The sequence below is a fragment of the Chelonoidis abingdonii genome, chromosome 22 (genome assembly GCF_003597395.2).
Source record: "Chelonoidis abingdonii isolate Lonesome George chromosome 22, CheloAbing_2.0, whole genome shotgun sequence".
Lineage (NCBI taxonomy): Eukaryota > Metazoa > Chordata > Testudines > Testudinidae > Chelonoidis > Chelonoidis abingdonii.
The window spans coordinates 24,309,288-24,336,038 of record NC_133790.1 but is presented as its reverse complement, the minus strand read 5'-3'; positions in this window follow the sequence as shown (position 1 = coordinate 24,336,038).

The following is a 26,751-nucleotide window of genomic DNA, read 5'->3' as shown; positions in this document are numbered from 1 at the left end:
AGACCTGTAACAGCCTTAACATGGAGCCTCAGACTGTCCCCTTGGGTACTCCGTGGGCTGAATAGCCAAACAACAAAGTCTTTTGTCTTTTTTAATGTCCCACAATAGTCTGTCTGGTGTTGATAGTCTTTTCCTGTTGGGCAGGACATAACTTCTGTTAGAGACCAGCATTTCACACTAGTTAATCTCTCTCTCCCGTCTGGGGATTTACACGGTCACAGAGACATACAATACCAATGCTGAAATATTGCCTTACACTATAGGATACAGATGTGGTAAGTGAGATTAGTGCATGCATTCTTGCTACCTTACCCACATGACTACCCTTCCTCCCTGATTGGGTGCAGACACCCAGGTGGCTGATCTGGCTTTATTTGGAATATACCCCTGTTGCATGGAGAATACTTTAACAGTACCGGTTCCAGCATTTCTCTTTCCCTTGTGCTGCCACCTCCAAGCCCTGGAACCCCTACATACTGGTCTTAATCCTCCTGCTACTGAATACCTGGGACTGTTCAGTTTCATTTACCTTTCATCAGACCACTGATCTGCTCGAAACACCCACAGCCTCTGCAGCATTGTGCAGATTGCCCAGACTCTGAGCAGTTTGTTCCTTTCTCTGTGATGCCTCTGTACTAGCCGCCCAGTCACTACATAGCAATTGCCAGACTGGATCAGACCCAAATCCACCTAGTCCAGTGTCCTGTCTCTGACAGTGGCAAGTACCAGGGGAGTCAGAGGAATGTGCAAGAACCCCATGGTAAACAGACATGGGATAATCCCAATCCCTAACAGCCACAGACTGTCTTAAATCCTGAAGCATGAGGTTTGATATCTATTCCCAAATAACGTTAACATTTAGTTCTTGTTATCCATATGCATGCCCAATCTCTTTTTGAATCTTCCTAAATCCAGTGTCAATGAGTTCCACAGTTGAATTATGTGTGGTGTGCTAAAGTAGCTCCTTTATCAGTTTTGAATTTGCCACCCTTTCATTCTCATTGAAGGTCCCCTTGTTCTTATGCTATGGGCCAGGGAGAACCAAAGCTTCTGATCTACACTCTCTAGAACATTCTGTCTCCAACAATCCCAGTCCATCTTATGAAGTACATCTCTCCTGTATACTTCTGCAGAGTTGCTTTTCCCTAGAAAATACTGGTCACAGTCATGCTTGTTGGGGCTTGCAGCTAGAGAGCTGCATCTTCACCACTGCAGGTAATAGTTTGAAAGGTCATAATGATCCTCTGTTTTAAATGCTGCCCCCTCTAAGCATCCCTGCATTTCCGGTGCATGGATCTAGGCATTCCCATCATCCTCTTATGCTCTGTAGTCTCTCTCCTTGACTGTCGTGTTTCAGGTACCATGTGCAAGAAAATAACAGGAGAGGACTCCATACTTATAAAACTACATTGGTTCTTTATTAAGAGAACTATCTACAGAGACACTCCAATTGCAGCTAGCATTCCAGCTATGTGCACACAGACCAGCTTCCTGGTGTCCTCTCTAAACTTTTCCCTCCTGCAGCCTATGTTTCTTCTCCTTCCAAGTCTGATGCAGGTTGCTACACCACCTCTCCTGGTACATTGCAAATATTGTCCTGCTGAATCTTTTCCCCAGATCTCTTTGAACGATATCTTGGTTCCACAGTAGCATGTTCCACTTTCCAAACTGATGAATCCCATATGGCAAAACTTCAAAGACTAAATTTCACTTTCAAAGTGAAGATCATCCCTTTGACATGCTGGTGAACTGCTTGCTTGTAGGAAAAGGCACGTTTAACTCCCCCTGCCAGCGCATAGGAATAGTCAGTGCATGAGAAACAAGTGATTGTGAGAAGCACTCTCTTTATGTTCATGATTAGGTAGGAGGTACATATGCCTGCCCCCGTATGTGACTCAAGTGAAGATTGTTCTGATCAGTGAGCTGCCAGGTTACTCAGCCTGTTGCATTGCTTGTCTTTTCTAACTTGCAAACTTTAGCAATTAAAGCATTTACCTTCCAACTAAACTATCTGCAGCAGGAAGGATGGTCTTGTGGTTAGGCCACTGCATTTACCTGGGTTGAATTCTTGGCTCTGACTAAGGCCCTTATTTTCCCTCCCTCAGTTTCCCCCCTTTTATATAATTGGTAAAACAATTATTCTCTAGCTCCTGGGCATGTTATGAGGATTAATTCATTAATATGAGAGGTTCTCAAATATGATAAATGCCATATTAATCCTATCTAGGTAGACAGTGACTTTTTCCCCCTAGGGGAGCACATGTGATCAGTATCTGGTCACATTATGAAGCTCTTTGACTGTTACCCTCATGTTTGAAACTAACTCACACCTTTAATCTCCCTGCTGAGGAGAAAGAAAACCAATGGTGTGTAAGGAGACCACCCTGTGTACATGGAGCTGGTGTTGCTCTCTGACGGATCCCCCTTGGACACAAACAACGGGTATGGCTCTGTGAGAGAAGGAAGCAGCAGATGACCTGGAATGTGAGCCAAAGAAACAAACCACCAGTGCTAGCCTAGCAGGCTCTGGAACTGGCGTGTGCTGGAATTGTTCCAGAACTTGAGTTACACCCTGACCCCAGTCAATAGCACTAGTTCAGCTGCCAGATCCAGCTTCCTTGAAAGGAATGTTCTGCCGTATGGAATTCCTCAAGTTGGAAAGTAGTGACTCTGCTGCCATTCGGACTCAAGGGCTTTGTAAACATGGGCTTTAACCATCCACCTGCTGGGCTGTGGTAGGACACGGTGGTAGGGTTGCTAGGTGTCCGGTTTTCGACCATAACGCCTAGTTAAAAAGGGGCCCTGACAGCTTCAGTCAGCACTACTGACCAGGCCGTTAAAAGTCCGGTTGGTGGTGCAGCGAGGCTAAGGCAAGCTCCCTGCCTGCCTTGGCTCCACACGGCTTTTGGAAATGGCTGGCATGTCTCTGAGGCCCCTCCGTGTGCTGCCCCTGCCCCAAGCACCAGCTCTGCAGCTCCAGTTGGCTGGGAACCACAGCCAATGGGAGATGCTGTGGCAGCACCTGCAGGCAGGGACAGGGCACAGAGCCAACTTGGTGCCTAGGAGCCGGACATGCCAGACACTTCTGGGAGGCAGCTGAAGTAACCGCTGCCCGGAGCCCACACCCAGTGCCCGCCCCAACCCCAACCCCAACCCCAACCCTCTATCCCAGCCCTGAGCCCTCTCCCGCATCCAAACTCTCTTCCAGAGCCCACACCCCCTGTCCCAGCCCAGAGCCTAATCCTGCACTCTGAACCCCTCTGACCCAGCCTGGAGCCCTCTCCTGCACTCAGAACCTTTCTGACCCAGCTCAGAGCCCCCTCCTGCACTCTGAACCCCTGAACCCCAGCCCAGAGTCCCTTCTGCACCCCAACCCCCTGCCCCCTCCTACACCCCAAAACCCTCATCCCTGGCCCCACCTCAGAACCTGCAACCCCAGAAAGAGCCCTCACCCCCTCCTGCTCCCCCACCCTCTGCTCCAGCCAGGTGAAAATGAGCAAGTGAGCAAGGGTTGGGGAGGGTGAGCGACGGAGGGAGAGTGGATGGAGTGAGCAGGGGCAGGGCCTTGGAAAAGGGGCAGAGAGGGGCGGGGCTACAGGGCAGGGGTATTCGGTTTTCTGTAAATAGAAAGTTGGCAGCCCTGTGCAGCGGAGACCTTTGATCAACAATACTCGGACAAACTCACTTCCCATCATTTCTTTGCTGCCTCTTGTGTGACTCCTATCAACTGCAATTGCACACAGCACACGAATAGACCCATCAACCCATCCTGCCATCTTTCAAAAGCAAGGCCTTCTCCCCAGGGAAGGTTTCAAATTAACACACCTTCCCATCTCTTCCACCTGCCCCACTTCCTGACCATCCTGCCTCTACGAGAAGAGTCTGCACTGATCTTGCTTCCCATTTAATTTGTTTTGGTTCAAGTTACAGTCAAGGATAAAGTCACTGATATTTCAGCTCTGAGATAGGATCTCCCCAGCTGGCCCGCCTTTAATAAGATCTCAGGCGTCTGAGCAGCCTGATTTCCTTATCTTCCCTCTGCAGAGGTGCGTAACCCACCTTTCTCTCTCTGAAAGAAAGCGGCTTCCTGGAAATCAGGAGCAACTCCGCCTGCTCCTTCCAACTAGAAAATGTTTAGCAAGGTGGCCCTAGGGAGAGCCTGTGTGCAGTTATTTCCACCTGTACCAAGCATGTGCAAAATGCTCACATACTGCGTAGGAAGCATTTCATGCCCGCTCTATTTGGCACAGGTGGCAATGACTAAAAATGTAGAGGAATAATGGATTATTCAGGTTGTTGGCAATTTCGAAAAGTGGGACAAAAAGTTGTTGCCGGTTGGACAGAACGTGACATTTTTTGCAATTTTTGGTGAATTGAAAAGTCAGAAAAAATGTCCGTTTCAGGTTGAACTAAACGTTTTAGTTTGGAGCATTTTTTTAAATGGTTGAATTTTTAAAAATAAAAAGAAAGGAAATTTCAAAATCAAAAGTCATTTTGACCTGAAAAACTGAAACATTTTGTTTAGAAAAAGTCAGAACAAAATGGTTTTGAGGGTTTTTTTTTCTTTTCAGAATTTTTGTTTTTTACCCCCCCTCCTCTCGACATGAACAGTTCAGCAAAACTGACACAAATTCACGGAATGTTTCGGTGTTGCCAGATCTGCATTTGTCACTGAAAAAGGTTTTGGTTGAAAAATTTCACCCAGCTCTAGAAAGGACTCCACAAGGTGCAGAGCAGTGGAGGCTGGGACAGAGTACGAGCAGGGACGGAGAGGAGCAGCCCCTTTGTGTCTATGTGTGTGCATAGATTGCTGATTAATTGCTGTGCTCTGGACCCTTTTATGCCAGCTGCACCAGAAAGCTAGCAGATTCATCCAGTGGAACTTTTCCACTGCGCTAATCCCTTGGGTTTCTGCCCGAGCTGGATTCTTAAGGAGTTTCCCTCCCTTTGTACACTGGGGAGAGGGATTCTCACCCACACTTGGAACTTGGAGACACTTCAGATGAGCACTGTCATCTCATGAGGTTTTCCGGCACACATTTCCCAGAGCTGTAGTGGGATCAGAGTGTACTCAGGGAGATGCCTTAGGGTCTGGTGCTGGGATCTGGCTAGCCTGTGGTTGGTATAGGACATGGGGTGGCAGCAGTGGGGGCACTGTCATCTCTCTAGCTTCCTGATTTGGGGCCTGGTTTGGTCCCTAATGTAAACTGGAAAAAGTTCGGGGCTGCCGTCCCTTATGCCCAGCTGTCATAAGGTATATTTCCCAAATCTGAACCTTAGCATCCAAAATTTGGGTACCTGCATGAAACCTCTAAGCTTAATTACCAGCTTAGATCTGATAGCCTGCCACCACCCAAAACTATAGTGTTTTGGGGCACTCTGACCTCCCCAACCTTCCCTGGGGACCCCAGGCAACCCCAATCCCTTGGATTCTTAAACAAGGAGAAATAAACCATTCCCCTCCCCCGCCCCCAGACATTCCTGAGATGAGAGACAGTAATCCTGGCACAGAGCGAAATTAAGCCTCTCTCTCTCCCCTTCCTCCTCCCCCACAGTTCCTGGTGTTTACACTCCCACCTCCCTGGGATAAAACAAGGGAAACAGAAAGATCAATCAGGTTCTCCTTTAAAAGAATCTTTTAATAAAGAATAAGAGAAAGGGGAAAAGTAAGAGTTATCTCTGTAACTTCAAGATGTAAATATTACAGGGTCCTAAGTTTTACAGACATAAGGAAGAAACCTCATTCTCCAGTACCAATACAATCAAAATATTCCAGCAACCTGACGCATAATAAAGTTAACCCAGCCAGAATCCACATTGCAAACAAGAGTAATAATATTAAAAACCTAAATTTCGCTGTTCTACTTACCTATTGAACAGCCACAAGAGGTAACGGCTGTGATGTGGTTGGAGCTGGGCTGTGCCGCCTGCCATTCTCAAGAGAGGCTTTGCAGCCCTTTGCTGGATTCTCTTTGAGCTTCAACGTCCCTTTAGTGTTGCAGGCAATGCAAAAGGGCTGGTTAAAGCAGAAAACTGGGCCTTTCTGGGCTTTTCCCGGAAAATGAGCTCGGGTATGTTTTCTGACGTGTGGTTCTCCAGCACATGCTGATGGATGGGGTGGTGCTTGCTCCGCTGGCTGCTCGGTGTTTCAGCAATTTAAGCATGTGGGGTGGCGAGGATTGGCTGGGGTTTGTTTTAGCACTGCACCATACGTTTGCCTGCCTGAAGGCCACGTTCCTCAGCCAAGATCCCAGAAGGAGGCACAGCTGGAGGTTGAGCTGGTTAAAAGACAGGAAACAAAAGGGGTAGGGAATAAATGGTAATTTCTCAGAAGAGAGGTAACTAGTTGGTTTCCCAAGTGGTCTCCCGTAGACCCAATCGAATGATCTGAGAAGGGGCGTAAACAGTGAGGTGGCAAGAGTTGCAGTGATACAAACTGCCCAAGATAGGTTAAGAGCAAAGCAGACATGTGAAGAACTCAAAAAGAATCTCACAAGCCCTAAGTAACTGGGTACAAATGGCCAAATGAAATTAATGTGGATAAAATGTAATAGTGAATGCAACTGGAAAAAAAATAACCAACTATACATACAAATGATGGGAGGCCTAATTTAGCTACAACTAATCAGGAAAGAGATCTTGGAGTCATCGTGCGATAGGTTCTATGAAGATTCCATGCTGCATGTGCAACAGCAGTTTCCAAAAAAAGCAAACAGGTGTATGTTAGGAATCATTCAGGTAAGGGATAGAGAAAAATAAGACGGAAAATCTTATTGCCCCTTATATAAAATCATGTTATCTCACATTCTAGATGTGGTCTCCTCATCTCAAAAAGATATACTGCGCATTAGGAAAAAGTTCAGAAAAGGGCAACTAAGAAATAATTAGGAGTTTGGAGTGGGTCCATATGAGCGAGAGATAGTAAAAGAGGCTAGGACTTTCAGATTGGAAAAGAGGAGACTAAGGGGTATATGCAGAGGTATAATTAAAGTATGGTGATGTGGGAAGAAAGTGAAAATAAGGATAAAGGTGTATTTGACTTGTTCCCAGAGATATATAGAACTAGGACCACAAATGAATTTATGGGCAGCAGGTTTAATAAACAAATAAAGAGGAAGTTTCTTCTTCACACAGCGCACAGTCAACATGTTGAAGCTCCTTACTGAGGAGGTTGTGAAGACTGGGACTATACAGAGTTGTTAAAGAAGAACTGGATTAAATTCATGTGAGGTTAAGTCCATTAATGGCTGTTAGCCAGAATGGGTTAAAAGGAATGGTGTCCCTAACCGTTTTGTCCAGACACAGTGGGATGGTGGCTGGAGAGAGATCACTTGATCATTGCCTGTAGGTTTCTACTCCCTCTGGGGCACCTGGCATTGGCACTGTCCGTAGATGGAGGATACTGGGTGGATGACCTTTGTCTGACCCAATTTACGCCTTTGCCTATTGTTTTGTTTCCCTGCTAATTGTTATACTACCATTAACTGCACATTGAGGGCAGTAAGTAGTGCCGCTTTGTGGGCAGCTAATTTCAACTCTCTCGCTCCAGTGGAAGTGGGGTGGTTGACCCTAGCATCTTTTTAGCCTCTCTCCCTTCTCCACAACTGGGCATAATTTCTCCAGTGTAAAGCGCAGTGCTTCCAGAGAGGATGTGCCTTTGCTTCCAGCTGTTCTGCCCCCAGAAGTGCCTGAATTGGGAGCTTCCATGTCTTGATGCCTTCCTACCCACCTGCCCACCCTTTTGGCTTCACACATCTATTCACTGAAAGAATGGCAAAAGGTAGATTCCATGCAGTAACTCTTCCCTCCCGGGTGTGTTTTGTGTCGGTCTGCACGCACGCCGTCGTGCGCCTATTCCTAGATGGATGGTCAGAAACAAGCTGATCCCTCCGACATGTCTGCCCAGAGGGCTTTTAAAGAAAAGGAGCCTCCCAGAGAAGTGATCTGCTGCCCATTGTCCACAAGGCCCATTCTTGGGGGAGTTCTGGCGTTTAAAGAGCTAAATGGGTAAGACCATACACACAGTACAAAGAACGATTAATAATCTTCCCCTCACCTTCCTCTTATAATTCCCCCAGGATCCCTAAAAGGGGTGTGATGCAACATGGGAGTTTCCATAGCCAAAGGTTGACCCCCCCACCCAAAGGTAATGTGCTGGCCCTACTCGGAGTTCTCCTCCACAGCCATCCTAAGATAACATTGTCTGGGTGATGTTCAAACAGCCTCTAGGGGAAAGTTAAGGCACATGCCTGCCCATTTAACTCATGTGGGTCCTTTGAAAATTCCCAGACTCTTAAAAAAACTAACTCTGTGTGCGACGAACGGGAATTTCTGCTGCTACAGCATTGATTTCCTGTATTTGTTTGCCCTAATTACTGATGCTGCTACCTAGAGAGAAATGTGATCTAGCAGTCTGAGTACAGGCTTGCTGCAATCCCATGATGCCCTCCTTCAGTGATCTTGGGTGAGTATCTCCACTGCTCTGTGCCTCAGTTTTCCAATTGGGAAAACAGGCTCAGGAGACTTGCCCACCTTTCTAAGGTGCTGTTAGATTTAATCAGGTGAAGTCTGCAGAGAGAAGCTAAGTATTTAACTACTACGGACGTATTAGATTATTTTGACTGTAGTTTTCAAGTTGAAGTCCTTATCTTCACATTTAGCTGTGAAGCACTTGATACAATTTTGTTGCTAGATAAATAACTAGATGTGAGCACATTGTACCACAAAACATTATTATCGCATGAAAGCAGCTTCCTTGTTTCTTAAAGAAGTAAAGAACTCATTGAACCATCTTGCTGCCACTGCTTCCTTATCCTCTTCCACTGGGCTCTGTTTTTCATCTCCCCCTGTGCTCCCTCAGCAGCTTGGGATGAAGCCCCTCTTGTCTAGGCTATGGTGCCTTTAAGAGAAGCCAGCTATGATAGCTATGGAGCTGCCTTGCAATAGTTTATGAATGCTGTGTGTCACCCTGCTTATTGCGATGGTGTTTACTCTATGGCTATATTGGTTTAACTCAATCTCAGGCTGTCTGGGTACACACAGGAATAAAACGAATGGCTCAGGATAGCCACCTATCAGCAAAAGCTTAAGACTTGTTGAGGGCCAGCATTGTTCAGGGTAAAAAAGAACGGTCTTTGCCAGTGCCAGAACTGTTAGATTTGATTTTTGTAGGCCCAAAGACAGAATACTGGTTTGCCTAGGAATGGCCAAGGGCCCCTAGGAGAACACAGAATTTTGGTTTAAAAATTCTCAGGGAGAGGGTGAGTGAAAGAGGGCACAAGACAGGAGCCTGCTGGGAATGTCTGGAGAAGCTTGGTGTTCCTAGGTGACCATCAGGGGACAGCAGGACAGTGGTGAAGAAGGCATGCGCACAGACTGTTATTTTAAAATCCTTTTTCTCTAGAGCTTTGCTCCTACTGCTAAATGAACAGTACTGGTGTTTTACCAAGTGTGTTGATTGCTGTATATCTCTGGTCACAGACTGAAGGGAGAAACGGGATGTGCCTGAACCCCGTCAGACTTGCAGGGCAGTAAGAGCTTGGCAGAGATGGGGTGCTATATCCAGTCCCAGTCTAAGAATGGCAGACTTGCAACATTCTGCCCCGAGGCAGGTGGAAGCACAAGACCTAACTCCTGAGGGGTTGCACTCGGAGACCAGAGAGGGGACAGATGCACAAGCAGCCCCGTAACCGTGACCCAGCAGAAGTGCCTTCCTGTAAAAGTGCCTTCCTGGGGTGCAGTATATGCTGCTTAGAACCTTCTGCCAGTCCCACCAGGGAGGGCAGAGCTTCCCACCAGGGAAGCACTCCCCTCAAGCTCTTCACACTGACTAGTAGCTGTGGTTCTTCCCCATGGGGGAGTGCTGCTCAGGGTTAACAGAGGCTGCGCATTAAGTCTGGGAAGTGGCTGGCTTTGCACCACACGCTTCTAGCAGGGAGAGAGGGCTAAGTCCCCAGACCACTGAGAAACCCACCTGCCCATGGAGTGACTTATCCTGGGGCTCTGCTTCCCTGCAGGGTAATGAATCCAGATCCTTCTTTCCTCCCCTCAAGCACCCATGCACTACAGAGGCAGCTGGGCACTAAGCGGCAGGAGGCATGAGCTCGCCACTCCATCTTCAGATGAGATTTCCCTACCTCACATACAGAGGTGGAGGAGAAGTGCTGGCAGACTTGCTCCTAAATAGAGTGGTTCATCAAAGATTCCCAGGGAGCTTTGGTGGATCCTCACGCTGACTAGTAGCTGTGGTTCCTCCCTCCCGGGGAGTGCTGCTCAGGGTTAACAGGTTTTTGGTTGTCTTGTGCCAGGTACAGCCTGACCTTCACTCATTGCTATAAATTGGCTCTGAGAATACCCAGGGAGGGGGGACAGCTTTGCTTTCCACATTCAGCCCTGCTATGCCGGGCTGCGGGGATCCCTGCTGTGCCAGTCTGACCTCACTAGCACTGGGCAAGACCGGGACAGATGTTCTACAAATGCTTGTCTGAGTGTAAGAAACCGATAGAAACTCAGCCACCTTACCACCCTTTCTTTGGCTACAGTCCACAAACTCCAGAGCTAGGAGGTTTCACCCAGAGAGTCCCTTGGAGCAGCCTCATTGGATTGACATGGAGTAGAATTTGACCGTTAGTCTGGAGCAGGCCCTCTGTTACACAGAGAGCTCTGTGAGATCCTGTCTCTCAATGCAATGCAGATGAACCTGCTGCTAATTGCTTTAAAAAATCCCGGTTGCCATGACAACTCAATGGGCTTGATGTGAGCAAGCGCTTGTTCTCTCTGCCTGGGTGTAGCATGTGTGACAAGGCTTTCTCCCTCTCCCAGAGCTCTTTATAATCTACTGTGAATGCTTGTGGAAGCCCCTGAAAGCAGGTGCAGAAGGTTTTTTGGAAAGAACTCGTACTGGGGTGAGCGAGAGGCCAATGGCCATCTACTTCCTCCTGTTGGCTCAGCTTAGTTCCTGCCTGGGACACTGAATCAGCAAATCACTGGCACCTGTATATCAATAATACAACCAAGGATCCGGCACCAACTCTGTGTTATTCTATTGAATAATCCTTAGCCTGGTATGGGGCTCTCCATCAGAGGATCTCAGACACTAATGACTTATCTATCTATCTAACTTTGATGGCTTCCATTACCATAGTATTTGTGCACCTCCCAGCCTTTAATGTCATTATCTTCACAATACCCTTGAGAGCTAGGGCTGTGCTTTTATCCCCATTGTACAGGTGGGGAACTGAGGCACAGAGAGGCTGAGTGACCTGCACGTGACTTTTTTTCCCCTGACCTGCTCCCATCCAAATATGGAGCTCACGCCACCTTGTTCAGTTTGGGAGCTGTACTGGGAGCACAGGAAGTGGGAATAGTTCATAGCATCGCAACGTAAGGGTCGAGGGAGTTTATCAGCACACACATAGAAGAGCACACTGTAACCACCATCTGCAGCATTAGATGCAGGCTTCATGGACTGATGCTGTGCTAAGTCAGCAGGACTCCTCTGGCACATGCATGGCGGGGTCTTCTGACACAGCTAGACAGCAGCCTATTAGGCTTTCTAGGTGGCCTTAGAACAGCCATTTGAATGTAAAACCTGACAGCAAAGTCACTGCTGGCACATGACAGTGTCGCTTCTCGTTAGATCCCACTGAGTGTGTTGTACATAATTTGTTTCCTGGAATGAAATGTGTTACGGAGGCAGCATTTAATCACCTTGTAAAAAGGGATGGACACAATCTGCCTGCTGGGGCTGAGAAATAGCTAAAAGGGAAACCCAAAATAGACTGCACAATGTACCTTGCAGAGTTAGCTGCTAAAATTGTGGTGGCCCAGGGATGAGAAAGTGGGGGAACAAAGATAAAATATCTGGCATGGAAGACACTGCATAGGAGGCATACAAAATAACACTGGCTCAAATCCTCCTGCATCTGTAAAACGATGCCACCCTGTTGGTTTCAGTGGAGCTGCCCTTCGTACCCCAGGGAGAAACCTGGCTCTTCGAGTTTTATTGAAGAATGAAGGCCATGAGCTTGTCTACCCAGGGGCATCCAGGAAAATTAATCCAAATGAACTAAGGGTGTGAATTTGAAGTGGATTAGTTAAACTGAATTAAAGCCACTTTAATTCTCATTGCCATTGTCCACACAGGGTTTTAAGGCAGTTTAACAAATCCACTTCAAATTCACGACCTTTAGTTAAATCAGATTAATTTCCTGGCTGTCCCCATGTAGACAAGCCCTCTGTAATCGGGTGACACGTTGTCTGATTTTTTCAGAGGTGCTGAACATCATGGGCAATGGGAGCTGCAGGTGTTCAGCACCTCTGAAACCAGGTCCATAATGAGCACTTGAATACGGTGCTTCCTTTGGGTTCTTCCATCAGCCCCTGCCCAGCTTTTGGCGGATGCATCTGATGGCTTCCTCCCTTTCACAGCTAGCTATTTGCCTGCTGATTTCATGGCTAGTCCAGCCAACCCTGTTTTCCACCCTGCAGGAGCATCAGCAGCATCATGGAAAGCAACACCGGGCATCTGGGAGAGAGATTCCCTCACCTCCCTACAGGAAGAGATGCACCTTCCCCAAATAAGCCTCTCCAAGCACATGCTGGTTTTTCCTTGAGTAGCATGTGCCACCATTTTGTTTAATGGCTGCTTGTGCTTTGAGCCCCTTCCAGGCTGCTGGAGATAAATCAGCTGTCTGGTTGCACTGGACAGCAAAGGACAAAGTGAATGATGGGAATCAGTTATCCTGTGTCAGATGAGGCCCCCGTGTTGGTATGGTAACAACAAACAGCCTGTTGCTATGTGTGCACAAAGGCCGCCTTGCATCGTGGTAGCAGAGAGCCGCAGCCAGAGTAATTTTTTATTCACAGCAGGCAAAGGATGAAAAATCAAAGTAATGGGAAGGGAGGCGGCTGCCACTTGACTTTTTCGTGCCTGCGCTGAGAGTGTTTAATTTAGATAGGGCACAGCAGCCAAGCGACGCCACAAGGTTACACAGCCCTCAGGCAGTGCTCTCCATGAGCTGGGGTATCGGGCTGCCCCAGCACACAGCCGTGTTGGGCATTTTCTTCCCACGTTGCTTTTGATCTGCTTCTGTGAGTGGAATTTTGTCACCTGTTCTCAGGGATGGTTCAACCGAAGCTGGCAGAGCTGAGGGGGACCCAGCATTTCTCAGGAGATGTTTACTGCTCACTGTCTGGTTTTGCGTTAGATACTTCACGCTGCATGAGATGTGGGGTCATAAAGTGAGCCTGGGAATCAGGATGGGCTTTGCCTTTATCCTGGGCATGTCAGAGGCTCTCCCTTCCCCTTTCTAACAGTAAACCTCCCGCCAGCATTCCCTCATTGGCCTCCGAAAGCATACCCATTCTGGATGCATTGGGGCTGGTCCTGCTCTCCCTCACGGTAGTGGAAATCAGGGGTGGCTCTGATTTTTTTAATGGAGTAACATTGATGTCAATGAGATCAGACTCAGGCCATGACCTAAGCATGGATGCTGCACATCAGGGTGGTGAGATGCACTGTAGGAGGCTTGAGACTGACATCGCAGGGGTTAGTGTGGTTAGTCTCAAGTGTATTTGTAGCTTGTCAGAAGCTTGCACAGCACTTCACTGTAGTACACCATCATCTGTCCAGTATTGTCAGGCTCTCCACACACACACAAAAGGAACAAACTCTCCCAAAAAGAAGTAAGGAACAGAGAGAAAGCTGAGCCTGTTTTTGTTACAGCTGTTTGCTGCAAAAGACAGTCTTTATAGTTCATGTTAATACAGGTTTATTAAAGATCCATATGCAAATCCCCTAGAAAAGAAATGAGATCTTGGTCATCTCGTTCTGGGAATATGGCCTTTCTATCACACAGGTGCGTGCACACCAGCAGACCTGTAGGAGGAATGCTATTCAAGGCCACACATTTTCTCCAGTCTTTGGTTTGAGGAGTTGCGACGGGTGAAGCCATGTAGACTTTGATTAGGGGATGGATGTCAGGCTCTCCTCATTATTTATTGTGCTATAAAATTCAAGGTAATGCACATCCATAAATGCTTCTAAGAGTTTTGCACATGACAGCTGTGCATATTTTATGGAACAGACACTCTTTTGAGACAAGGGGCTTTGCAAATGGAGCCTTGGGTGATTAATGTCACAGCCTTCAGCTGGGTGCTGTCTTCGTTAAGTGTGGCAAAAAAGTTAATTTCCCACAGTGCCTTGCAAATTTATATTGCTCTCCTGCTGGGAGGCAGGCAGGCCAGTGGAAACGGTCTGTATTTCCTTTCTGGAAGTCTCTCTTTGGAGCTGGATTTCCTAGTAAAAATTCCCCCATGGGAAAAGGGGAGAGAAGGGTCCCAGGCAAAGGCCAGCTCTGCTCTTGGCAGCTGGCAAGTGGAAAGGTGGAAGCGAGCACCCCAAAACTCTGGGATAACTTCTGATCTGAGCATCACAGCACTGGCTTCATCTCTTGAAGGGCTAAGGGGAAGGAAAGCTCAGTGCTCAGAAGGTCTGAAGTACCGTGCATTCACGGGAGGAATTCTGCTTTCTCTGAGTCCTCAGTGTGGGCAGAGGGCCTCAGAACCAGGTCTGTCTCTCTAACACCCACCAGCGGATATTAATTGGGTCTTAATTAGAAGACAGGTAATTGACAGAGTGTGTCAGTTAAGGGAATGGAGCTACTGCTGAAGGGCTAATTGAAGGGGCAGCAATCCCTGTGATGGTGAGGGGGTTATGTATATTGATAGGAGGAAGAGTTGGGAGCCTGAATTAAGGCACAAGTAGGCAGGACAGGCTGCTGCTACTGTCCTGCCCCAGAAACGAGTGGGGAAACTGGCGACTCACTGTAATGATGCACCACAGCCGAGCCTGGTGGTGGTGAAGGAGGCCTGGAGTGGTTGTGGCCTAAGGCCTGAAGAGACTCTCAGGGAGCCACCCTGTGACAGGCCCCTGTGCATCTGGCAGCAGACCCAGTGTACACATGGGGGAAGAGTATCAATGTGTCTGCTGGATGCACAGAACCAACTAAACCACCCAGTGTGAGGCCTGTGCACCACTCAAGTACCATTGCCACACTGAGGGTGAAAGGGGTTCACAAGCCTGGGGCCCTCTGGCCAGGGGTGAATGTCACCTGAGGTGGGTACCCGCTGTGCAGCATGGAGTTCAGTATGTAGGGCTCAGAAGTGATGGGGCAAGGGATCTGTTGCTTTGCATATCCCTGCCCCTCCTACCTTGGCGTCTCCCCAGAGCATGGCCCAGCTATTTAGGCTGGGCACGTGGGAATGGATTTGGCCCCATGTGCATGGCATTATGCCCCCTTTTAAACAAACAATAGTTCTAGCTTTCCCAGCTCATCTTTCTCCCCCCTTTGCTCTCTGTCTGGTGCTGGGCTGGGAGGAAGCAGAGAGCAGCGAGAGTCTGCGGCCAAGGTGCCCACTGAATCCTCCACACAGGGGATGAACGTGAGCTCCTCAGCCTTTCCCCTGCATAGCAGGCACCTCCCAGAACACATCAGTCTTTGCCTGGTTCATTAACCTAAGCTGCTTTGAAGTCTAAGGACTGAAAAATCACAGTTCCAAGTCAGACCTGAGCTCCATCTCCTCCAGTCTCATCTCCAGCTATGTACAGTACCAGCTGCTTCAGAGGAACGGGCGAGTTTGGAGAGATGGGAGGAAGGGGTTGGGGGTTTGATAGACCTAAAAAGCCCTAACTATCTTAGCCACCCCCAACACATGGTTTTGGTTGTCAGTGACCCACAAAACTTGAATGCCTCACTTCCAATCAGTGGCTGGGCTGCTTTCTGGCCCCCTTCATGGGCAGCCAAGATACATGCTGATTTCTAAAACAAATACCCGATTGGACAGCTAGCATCCTGATTGCAAACGGTCCCCTGCCTTCATTAAGGGCCCAGTGTTGCCAGGTGCTGAGGGGAGGCTCAGTCCCTGCTGGGAGCTGCTGTGCACCTCCCAGGATTGGGCCCATGCTTCCATATGTCAGGAGACATGAAGCTGGTGTGTCTCCCTATACCCATGTTGCCTGCCCAGATCATGGCATTAGAGCACAAATTGGAGAAAATTGTCACACTTTGTAGCAAAGACGTTTATAAAGCAAACCAATTCCAAGATGCACATTTTTAGCTCATGCAAACAAGGGAAGAAAGGAAGCTGGCATCCCTATGGGGATTTAATGTGTTCGGCTGCTTTACAGCAAATGTTCCACCCTTTCAACTTTGAGTTTCTGGTACTTGAAAAGTCAGCCTTGAATTTCCTGGGTTTCAATCTCTTTTTCAGAAAAAATTCCACGTTCTTGACTGGGGAAATGTGCTCACATTACTGAGTGGTGCTCACAACCTCGACATCAAAGTATCAAAGCCACTTGTGTGGGAATCTAGAGAAACAGTTCATCCTTTCCTGAAGGATCAGATTCAAACCACCTACTCTTCCTGACCCCACAGGTTCAGTGCCCTTCAGAGGTGAATGAACTGAGTTCTGTGCAGTGTTGCTGTGTTTGGTTCCTTGCCTGCCTTCTTCTGAGTCAGATCTCCCGAGCTCCACCTGTTGAGCTCACTGCTGGGTCAGCTTGCACCAGCTCACTTCCTGACTATACTGGAGAAGGCTAATGGGCATGCTGCAGTTTTACTGCCCATAGGGTTAATGGCAATCCATCTCTTTCGCATGCAGGAGGTCGCAGAGGAAGTTGATTTGGCTCATTGAGCCTGTACAGACAGAGGCTCCTGGCATCTCTCAAGATGGTGGGTGTGTGGCAGGCTGGAACTGCAGATCCATCTTCTGGAGTCGTACGTCCTTGTGGTCTTGCCCTTTTCAGTGGTGAAGCAACAAACAGTTTCCCTTGTATTTTCAAGGTAAGCGGTGTGAGAGAGAAGAAGGCCGTTGGTTTGACTTGAAGGAGTGCTATAAACAACCCAACTCCTCTTTCTCCACAGTTGAGCCATCCTTTAACACATCTTCCCATCAGACTTTCCTGTTGGCACAAGAGCCTTTTATCCAAAGATCTCAAGTGCTGTGCAGTCATTGATTACTTATGCCTCACAGCGCACTTACACGGGCACTGGAGTATTCGCTCCATCTCCATGATGGGGAAGCTGAGGCACAGAAGATGTGACTTGCCCACTGTCACACTGTGACAGAGCTAGTTGTAGAACCCAAGAGTTCTCTAACCACTAGACAGCCCAATCAGTCCCCAACACCTTGAAATAACCTTTTTGTGGGTAGAAGGCCTGATTTTCTCCTCACTTACACCCACTTTACACTAGTGTCACGCCCTTCATGCCCGTGGAATTAGTTCTGATTTACATGGGTGCAAGTCCCAGAGATATCAGACCCAGACTTTTCTTGGAGACAGCCGCTGCAGAATGCTAATCACTAGATTTTCTTTTTCTTTCCCTTTCCTACTTCTGTGAGCAAATTCTTCCTCTTCCTTTTTTTGTAGTATCACAAATTTGGGAAGGGAACATCTGCCTTTGTGATTAATGGCTCATCTCCAAAAAAGCAACAGAGACAAATATTCTTCTGAATGCTGCAAAGAGAAATGAAGAAACAGTCGGCTAATTTTCAACCATTATTTTGGAGCCTGAACTCCTTCCCAGCATCAATTTAGCTATTATTTCAAAAACTAATTAATCTTCACTCAGGCAGCTCCAAGGGACCTGTGTTTAGATAATTAACAGCCCGTGGATTATGAAAAGTCTTGCTTTCAGATTCTGCTGCAGTGCTTGGCTTTAAGAACACTTACACTCTGGTTCTGCTGAAAACCTCTTTTCATCAATCCATCTTTTTTGACAATTAAGAGCAAATAATTAGCCATGATGGATTTTGCTTGCTTTCTTGCAGCTCAGATCCATTTTTTTTAAATTTTTTGGTTCTTCAATGTTCTCCATCTGTGCAATTTTTTGGTGTCTTTGCTGCTAATTACAGCAGAGCAGGTAACTCAGCTTCTGCCATGATTATCTGGAGAAAGGGTATTTTATTTCTTTTGTTGAGAATTTCATGCAAGAGGGACTCAGAAGACAGATCCCCAGTGTTGGTGGGGACCTGATATTCTCCATTCTTAGGCTGGGATTTCCAAAGAGATCTAAGGGATTTAGGCACCCAAATCCCACTGAATTTCATTCAAGGCCAGCCTTAAAGTCCCGCTGCTCACTGAACATGCATATATAGTGTTGTAATGGAACGTAAAAGCCGCACCCTGGCACAGTCCCTGTGAGTAGGCCTACACTGGGATAGGGTGGCAGCCAGCTCAGGTTAGCTGACTCAGGCTTGAGGGCCCTGGCTGTGAAGCTATAAAATTGCAGTGTAGACATTTGGGCTTGGGCTGAACCCTCCCTCACAGGGTCGCAGAGCCTGGGCTCCAGCCCAAACCCGAATGTCTCCTCTGCAGTGTTCAGCCCTGCAGCCTGAGCCTCACAGTGAGCTCAAGGCAGCTGATCTGAGCTCTGAGACCCAGTGCCGGGGGGTGTTTCATTGCAGTATAGACTTATCATCAGGTGTTAAAAGATGCAGCAGATACCTCCTCAGCTGTGGCTAATTGGAGGGCCATCAACATCTGGGTCAGAGCTTGCAGCCCAGGCAGAAAGAGGTGGCCAGAGAGCTTGAGAAGGATGCTATGTCCACTGCAAATTGGCAGAAAGCAGCTGAAGGAGCTAGAACCTCCAGGGACAAAGCACTGACATGAGTTGCTCTATGAGAGGAGTGGGGAGGCAGATGAAGGTAGGAAGGAGCCCTGGGAAGCCACAATTAGTCTGAGGGAGTCAGCTATTTAGTACAGGGTCTGGCTAGGAACCCAGAGGAGAAGGAACACCTAGGTTCCCCTACCTGACACCAGGAAGAGGGATGTAAAGCCCTCCTGACAAACAAGGACTGGTGAGCCCAGGGCTGGACTGTACCTCCCCTGCAAGGGGTGGGCACTGTGAGCTTCCTGGCCGGGCGGCTGACTCAGGAGAAGTGGCAGATGACTGCAGGCTCAGAGGATGTCAGAGTCAAAGAGGCTGCTGCACTGCACCTGGCCACGAAGGGGTACTCTGCCCGGAAAGTGACCCTGCCACAAGTGTGTTTCCTTTTCTGAATGGGCACGCTGAGCCACTGCCCTCTCCCCCACAAAACTTGGGGCGAGTGCAAATTTGCATCTACGTGGGGGTTCAAATGTTGCGAGTCCAGCCTATGATGGGCCAGACCCTGAGCTGGTGAAGCACTTCGGGCTTCAATGGTGTGATGCAGATTTACACCAGCTCAAGAGCAGCTCTGTGTTCAGAACTGGGCATTCAATCAGTCCTGAACTTGTGCTGGCCTTAAGTCTGTCTCCCTCTTGTAGAAGTTATATACAGTCCGTATCAGCTGAGCAACAGCACAGAGCTATCAGCTTAGGCCTTGCTCCCATTCCAGGGCAATGGAAACCCTGACGAGGACAGCTTTCTCCAGTCAGCTGCAGCCTCCTCTAGCTATTTTACTTTGCAAACAAGTTTACTCACCTGCCACCGCCCCACCAGGGTTTATGTCTGTGTGTCATTGTAAGTAGGATCCATTAATATTGGCTATTGTGGGAGAGAGATTTGGGAAAGGGCAGCAACACTAGCACAGAGACTCAGTATTTAATTAATTTGAACTCCAGGAGCAGATTAAGGTACTCTGACTGATAAGCCCTCTTAGCAACAAGATTGTTTATTAAGTTGCCTAGAGTTCACTATGTCTTCTGTATTGATGAAGTTTGTGAAGTTGCACTAGAGATGGATCTGGACAATCATGTTGATCTAGGAGATTTGTGGGGGCTTTTTTTGGTGCATCTTAACTTGGGACAAAGTTCTATCCTCCCTTATGCACTGTGCAGCCTCAGTGAATCAGTAAGATTTGGGCTACCTGAAGAGGATCTTTAGGAAGTCAGTGAGCTTACAAGAGCCAGCAGGAACCTGAAGAAGAAAATATAATACTACCCCTGTGTGTTATTAATAAAATGTGTGACAGATGTGGCATTTAATCACCTTGTAGAAACTGAGGAAAATTTCTCCAGCCTGAGTGACAAAGGGGGAAAAGATTCAGATTGAGAGAGAGCGAGAGATTACCTTAATCCCCTGCGGTGTTAAATGGGTCTGTGAGAACTGACATTGGCCTGTCTTTACTGGGTGCTGCGGAATTAGTGTGGGGGGGAAGTGGGTTGACTTTGGGGTAGAGGGGACTCATGAAACTGGACAAATATTTGCATTTCTCCAGGTTCTATGACATTAGTTGAGATGCATCCAAAATAGTTCAGTGTCTCAGGGAATGGATACAAACTCAATCAGCTTGATGTAGTGAAGATCGGATTTTACTGGGTTTTCAGCTGCTTAAATATCTGTGATTTCTGAAGTACAGACTTGCATTACAGTTTAATGTTTACTGACTTATAAAGCAGCAAATGTTTTCCTCTCTTAACAGGTATTCGGGACCAGGTTTCCTTGGGTTCCAACTGTTACTATTCCACTCCTGCAGCCTGATCACCTTGTGCTAGGATCTCATTAGATCTCACCAGCTAAGCGGCATCAGCTTGAGTCAATGTTTGACTGTGAGATTTTCAAGTAAAGTCCATGATGCTCTAGGACGTGAGGTAGGTGGCATCCCTCCAGCTGAATTACTAGTGAGTCAATGACCTAACATGGTGTTTGGGGAACAAGTCGTGTTGAAGGCCTGTGTGCTGCTTAGGTCTTGGCTGGAGGGGTTAAGTGGGATTCAGGTGTGTCAGCGCATTGTGCAGAGGTGCATTTTGTCTGTGGAGTGGTCCATCCTGGGCCCCCATCCTCCCCTTTCCTGATTCTAGCAGATTTGCTCAGTGTGGCTATACGTCTCTTTCATTGGTGTAATGTGTTTTAGGTTACTGCAGAAAGGCTTTGCAAGATGGGGAGTTTTGCAACATGCTCTCTAAGTCTCCAGGTTTTATTTCTGCCTTCTCTTCCAATGAAGAGGGGAAATGCCTGAAAATGACTTTTCTCTGGTTCTTTCAGACCAAGGGACTGTAGCCGTGCTGTCGCAGGAGACTGCATGGTTGCTTATGATGGAGGAAGTGATTTTTGATAGGTAGATGGGTCCCCCAACCCATTAGCGCTATTGCCATGGCCAAATTCTGACTAGGGTAATAGAGTTCTGCCTACCAAAATCTCCCCTGAGGTTTTTATCAATAGACTCTTTGTCTTTATTTCCTGGCCTACACTGTTGTGCTAGATCATTGCTGAGTGTTGTCAACCAGAAGTGTCTGCACTTCCCTGGTAGGTAAAGTGGGGTGTGTGTGGGTGTGGGTGGGTGGGTGGGTGAATGTGCAGACTGAGTAAAGCCTTGGAATTGCTCTTGATGAGAGGGTCTATATCTATAGAGGCTTAGAGCTCTGTCTGAGGTCCTGAAAAACTTGTTTTGGTAAACCAGACAGGTTCCTTGAGATGAACGATCTCATTGATGGATGACTCTCATGAACTGGCTTTATTGCCCTGCCACTGAAAAATGAGCGAACAATTTAATGGGTTTTGTCATGGTTAAGCAATTTGCAGAGTTGAAAAATAAATATAAAACCAGCAATACAGAGAGTGCTTAATTTGTAACGAAAGAGGAGCTGGGGCTCAAGCAATGATTTAGTTTTAAAATTGAAACTGGTTCTGACTTTGAATGTGTGGCAGTATTATTGCCATTACTGATGACAAGAATACCACTGCACATTCAGTCATAACAAGTTTATCTGAAAGAGTAGTCTACGGTCCGTGCTAGTGTTAGATATTTACAAGCATGTGTTCTACATCATATACAAAGTAGTAGCTTGTGCAGAAAAATAAATTAAAATCAATTGCAGAAAAAAATAAAGAAAGAAGTCTGAATATATTCTCCAGCTACAGACCTATCCACCTTTGCTCTGGCTTTCTCTGCGGGACCCACTGCCATAATAGTGGGAGAGAGATAGAAATTCAACAAACAGCGCAGGAGTATGTGGGAGTGGGTATTGCAATGTTGGATGGGTGCAGGATTGAAAAAATAGTCCTCCTGCACTGAAAACAACATGAATACCTCATCCTGCAGCTGCCACTCTCTGGCCACCCAGTTCTGAAGGCGGCACTGCCACCACCAGTAGCGCAGATATAAGGATGGCATGTTATGGTAATGGGACACATGGAATCCCAGTCCCACTGCAGGGCCTCTACCCCCTACCATTTTTTTGTCCATTCCATTTTCCACCCAATCCCACCCCACCGCATTGCTCCCTGGACAGCTGTCTCACTCACCTTGCCCTGGTTACAGGCCTGATGGATAAAACTGTGTTGAAATTTCAGAGCAAAAATAGAGATTGTTTTACTTTCATAGAGACGCCAGAGCTATGAACTGCCAAGCCACAAGATGCCAGGGCTCAGCTTCAGCAAGTCCTGGCACAAATGAAGCACTGAAAACAGACCATATTGGGGTGTTGTGAGAGGGCTGAGGGAGATTACTGGGCAAATTTGACACATGGTTTATATGACCCATTCTGTCAAATCAAAGTCTTTGAACTTGATTCCCCTCTTGTTTCTGGGCTGGAAGTAACTCTATTGCAGTCCGTTGAGTTACACTGTTTTAAAATGGGAGAAGTGGACTCAAGCCCACTGTTATTTTCAAATCTAAGGAAATACTTCCTTTTTAAGCTGCTTAGTTCCTCGAACAGATTATGTTTGTGTGCAATAAATCTCTGAGCATGAAAGCAACTCCTTGGCCTGACAGCTGATTATATAGTACCAAGATGGCAATCTGTCCTGCTGGGAGAAATATCATCCTTTACCCTGCATGGGACTTACTTCCTTTCTAATGCTGGAGCTGGAGGAGATCCATTTAAAGACTTCCTCAGTAAAACAGATGGAAAAGTAATGCTCTCCCCCCTGCCCTCCAATATATGCTTTCTCTCTCATGCTTAATTTTCTTCCTGTGAATAAAGTTTTGCTGGAGGGTCCAGGAGCTCCTGCTTCACTAGAAGCTAGGGTGCCCAGACAGCAAGTGTGAAAAATCGGGACAGGGTGGGGGATAATAGGAGCCAATATAAGAAAAACCCCAAATATCAGGTCTATCCCTATAAAATCGGAACATCTGGTCACCCTACTAAAAGCAAAGGACTTTCTCCTGATGAAGCTGGAAATCTCTCAGTCAGATGGGAAGTCATCTTTAAAAGTAGAAAGGTAATCAAGGAGTGGAGGGAGCTGTAGATACAGATTCCCCCAGCAGATAGCAACCTGCCTGCTTGAAAATACAGTCTGTGTTGGAGGAGGTTTGGGGGAGGAGCAAGAAGAGCTATGAGATTGCAGCAATTGCCAAGCAGCAACACAGGTGATGCATGGTGGAGAGCTGCTGAGAAGCAGACAAAGGAGCCTAAGTGAGACTAATTCAGTTTTGAAGCTGCTTGTGCTCCTCAGCTGATCACTCACCAGAGAGCAAGAGCAGCAAAGGTATCGGCGAGCTCTGGAGATCCACAGCTAGGTTTGCTTAGTGGGAATGATAGTCCCTCCAGGCACCCTGGACTGGGACTTAGGCGCTCTGGGTTTGATTCCTCGCTGTGTTACAGATTCCTGGAGTGATCCCAAGGCAAGACACTTAATCTCTCTGGGTATTATTTTGCCACATATGTAATGGAGGGAATAATCCTTCTTTCCTCCCAGCCTTTATCTGCCTGGTCTGTTTTGAGGGTAAAGTCTTTGGCAGGGCTCTATGATTCTCTGCATACAGCAGCACCTACCTCAAAGGGGCCCAGACGTCACTAGTATCAATTTGAAGGGTTTCTAAACAGTGTACGCTGGGTGTCTTCAGTGACCTCCCCCGGGGCAACTTTTATTCTCCACCTTTCTGCAAGAAGCATCATTTCCAAGGCTCTTTAGTAGTGTCGTGTTTCATTTTGTATAGGAACTTTAAGTCTTTTTATTCTAGGGAAGCAGCCAGGCTGCATTCCACGTGTGCCTTTACTCATTTCATTCTTGGAGGTGCAGGCTCAGAGAGATTGAGGTTGGCTGAACTCATGAATATGCATGAGTTCCACCTTGGAGGTCTGGAGCTGGTGCCGTGAGTTTGACCTTTTGCTTTCCCTGAAACAAACATATCCTCAACTCGCTCTCCCTTGCCAAGTCAGAGTCACGCTGGCAGCCCTCAGGCCAGATGTTGCTGATCCAATCCTGCTGTCAGTTAGGATGAGTTTGTTACTCCCAAGATTGTGACTGGAGTTGGCTGGTAATGAGAGAGGTTTAGGTTTCTATAGCATCTGCCATCCCCAAAGGATCCCGGACTACTATGATCCAGTCTTAAGCAGCTGCCTGGGGAAGTCAGACCCACCCAACACCGTTCAGCTGTATGGCCTCCCTGGGATTTGGGTCCAAGCTTGGGGAGAGAGCCGGCTCCATGCAGCTCTCCATGCTGCTCCCTTCATGCCCCTCAGGCAAATGGGTGAGGAGGAGTGATAGAACTGACAGTTCTGTCCCTCCCCCTCTGCTGACCAGAACAGTAGGTTGTAATCCAGACCTGATACAGGCCTTTTGCAGATGATTCCACCCAACCTTGAGAGCTAGCAGGCAGCAGGGAAGAAATTGGGACTTAGTCTCATAGACAGAGCTCTGCCTAAAGGCATGCTGAAATGAAGTCACCTCTGGGAAGAAGCACAGAAACTGTTTAACAGTGCCCAGCAATCTTACACACTGTCTGAAGACAGGAAGTGAAGACTGATGCTGTATCCAACTGAAATGGTGGGGTGAACAGAGCAGGTTGGGGTATAACTATGAGAACTGGAATCTAGCCAAGATATGGAGCTAACAGGATTGTACTTGCAAAAAGTGCTAGGTGTTTTTAACAGCCAGAATAGTCAGGACTTGGGTGATGAGAATGCCTCTCCAGTGGTGCATTGCCCTAACACAATGCCAAGGTTTTGGTTAAATACTAACTTGGGGCAGCAAGGCCCCCAGTGTGATCACAGGTCAAGGGCTTTTGAAAAGTTAAGGAACAACCAAGGAGCATCCCTGCGTGGCTGGAAAATGTTACTTTATTCTTTATATTTTAGCAGTTACCCAGCAGGTTGGAAGGATGAAATGTGCCTGTATAGACACAGAGCCAAGCAGCAGATATGGCAGAAGATACACATCTCACACACATGTGCTTTGGAGGATTCGAGAGCTCTTCAGCTTCCCCCATTAGTGCAGGATCAAAGGAGCAGCATGTTTACCAGACAGTACAGGAACATCAGCCCATCAAGACAGGTATTCTGCTTCAGCAACTAATACCTGATGCTTCAGCATAAGGCAAAACCCACCAGAATGCAACGGGTCAGTTGTGCAGTGCCATACGTTGGGGAGAGGAGTTTCCTGCTCGATCCACAGGAGACTGTTTACTATGAGACCTCATGCCTAAACATAGATGAATTGCCTTCCATCTGGGGCCAAATTCATCCTTGGCATGACTCTGCTGAAGCCAACTGGGGGACGAATTTGGCCCACTGTGTACTCTGTGCATGAATATCTGTTGCCCAGACTTGGCAGAATGCTTACAGATAAGTATAAAGTCCAAGGTACTTTCACCCAATGAGTTAACTTACCAACTGGCTAGAGATTTATTCCAATGTGCTTTCCTTCTCCTTGTTATTCTCTGTGGCTGGAGCTTTGCCTATCTCAAGGGGAGGGCAGAGCTCATTAACTGCAGCCTATTTCCTGTTAAACAGAATCCACATGTTACTCTTAGTTCCAGGGGATGCTTTGGCCTTCAGAACTGTGTCCAGTCCAGGAGTCAGCAGAAGAGAGGGGTGCTTCCTACACATAGATACTTTGGTGCCCTAGAACTATTTTAGATATAGATATTTTGCACAGTCCACTCAAGCTCTGAAAAGATGGAACTAGGATTCCATGGGGAACTGGAGGGGACTTTCCCCTGGATCCAGTGTACTCTAGGAGCAAGACCTTCTCCCCTGCCCTAGCTCCTTTATACCCGGTTAACAGAACTAGTATGGCAGAAAGAGGCCCCAGGTCCTGCTGAGTGGGCAAGGGTTTCACCAGGGCAGGCACTGTGGAAGAGTGCCATAGAGCTGGCTTCCAAGCACCCCTTACAAGCGGGGAGTGCTCGGGTAAAAGGGGCGTGCCAGGGGTGTGGCTGGGGAGATTCCAGACAGCGCTGCAACCCATAGGGCACTCACAGAGGCTGCTGTGGCTGAGAGACCGGAGGGCCAAGCGGCTTGTTACACCAGGAGCCATCGAGCTGGGAGGGTACGAAGATGGTTAAAGCTTCCTGAGCCCCCATGTTGCTGAGTGCTAAGAGTTCTGTGCAGCACCTTCTAGGAGCAGAGCACAGGATCACACCTTAGGGATGAACATGGCCCCCATCACTGCTGCTCTGTAAGCGCCTCACCAGGACTTATGAATTTACCTTTCCAATGCCTGCTGGAGTGGGGAAGTGCTGTCACCCCTACTTTACAGCTGGGGAACTGCAAGGACTCAGAGTGCCGACAGGATTTGTCCCAGGGGATAGAACCCAGCTGGGAACTGAACTCAGGCCTCCTGCGTCCAAGTCCACAGTCTTAATTACAAGGCCTTCTTTCCTCCCAAGTGAGAATGAACCTGTCGGAGGAGGAGGAGAGGTAGGTCAAGAAGGCAGGGTCCCATGGAAACTTTGTACTTGCCTGCTTTTCTCTGTGTTCAGCTGGAGATTGTGATCCTGGCTGAGGTCTGTGAGCATGATCCCGCTGCAGCTCAGCCCTATGTGATGAAGTCTGTCGAAGGTATGTTGAAAACACCTTCCTCCATAGTGTCCTGGCACTGA